Here is a 1722-nt window from a genome sequence, read left to right on the forward strand (position 1 = left end):
GACAGATCAGCGTAAATAGTATAATGTAATTCAATTCTTTATATTTATTTTTAATTTTAAATGTAAAAGATGTTTTTCTTAAATAACTATATAAATAATAATGAATATATCATATGCAACACAATCTACTAAATTTAGTTGACCTCGTTAACACGAACAAATTCGTGTTAACGAGGGGCCAGATTTCCTCGTTAACACGAACACTTGGTTAACACGAACTCAAATTGCGGTCCCTTCGAGTTCGTGTTAACGAGGGTTTACTGTATTTGAATTTACCGCCTAAACGTGCATGTTTTACTGTATCAAAGATGGTTGTCGGGGTCTTCAAATCGTAACACACTTTTCCCACAGCATTCACTATCCAGTGTTATATTGAGATCAGTGCATTGAGCATTTTACGTGCCCAACCCTGGATCTGACTATGACATTGAACTATAACCATACTGGAAGGAGCACTGCCTACCCCCTCCATAGGATCGAGCGGTCACCCTGCCGAAAATGGTCGATTAAAACGGATTACGTTTTAATCTGTTTTAATCCATTTTAATCGGTTTTAATCGGTTCAATCCGCGCCCAGATTAAAAAGTAATCGATTTTAATTCGGAACAAATTACAATCAGTTTTAATATCGCTTTCGCGGATTATTTCTAATCCGAAATCATTACATTCTAAAACCTAATGTTGTCAATCCAAATAAACACAAATAATCGGATGGATATATAATCCAAAATAATCCATCTAATATGCAATTTTAATTCATTATAATAAATATCCAATTTTTAGTAATTGAATTGATTGTAATCCGATTTAATGCAAAATTCACTGATTTCGGACATGTGTTTATTTCATTTCCAATTTTAATATTGTTTGTATTACTTGAAAGTTTGATACCATTCAGTTATATATATAAACTGTCCATTTATCATAAGTTTAATTACGTTTTGTTATAATATAAGTTTATTTTAAGGTTCTAAAATTAATATGTTAAAGGTAACTCAACCAAGCAGTATTGATATCGTAATAAAATATATTACACGATAGTATTCTTGTAGAATGTGATAATTAAAGTAAAATAAAGTTTACATGAAATATAAGCAAGACATTTAACACTTTTTTAATTGTGTATTGCGATGTAATCTGCAAAATCGTCGAATTTCCAATTGTAACGGATTATTTTTGTCGGTTTTCGACAAATTCACATCGCATTAAAACCGATTTGATGAAATCGTATAATATCGGATTGAGGTGGATGTATATACATATAACCCAACATTAACCCAGTGAGAAATGATTCGTCGATCGATGTCAAAATGATGTCGAATCGACATCGATACCGTCAAATTGACATCGATTCGACATCGTTTCGACATCGATCGACGAATCATTTCTCACTGGGAATCCGCCAGAATTATATATTTTCAATCGGTTTTAATACCGTATTTTCGGTGCAGAAATCCCGATCAATTTGGATTACTTTTTGTCTTAATCGGTTTTAATCGACCATTTTCGGCAGAGCAGAGAGAGATAGTTGAGTGGCGACCGTGCTATTCTTGTCTAACTAACTACAGCGATGATCGCTGTAGTTAGTTAGACAAGACTAGCACGGTCGCCACTCAACTATCCCTCTCGCACAGCTCTGACCGCACGACAACAATGGAGTGCTCCTTCCAGTATGGTTAAGGCCTTCACACATAAAATTCCGTAAGGACGTAAAACGTAAGC

This window comes from Vollenhovia emeryi, unplaced genomic scaffold, assembly GCF_000949405.1.
Source record: "Vollenhovia emeryi isolate VEMERY1.0 unplaced genomic scaffold, V.emery_V1.0 DF939676.1, whole genome shotgun sequence".
NCBI lineage: Eukaryota > Metazoa > Arthropoda > Insecta > Hymenoptera > Formicidae > Vollenhovia > Vollenhovia emeryi.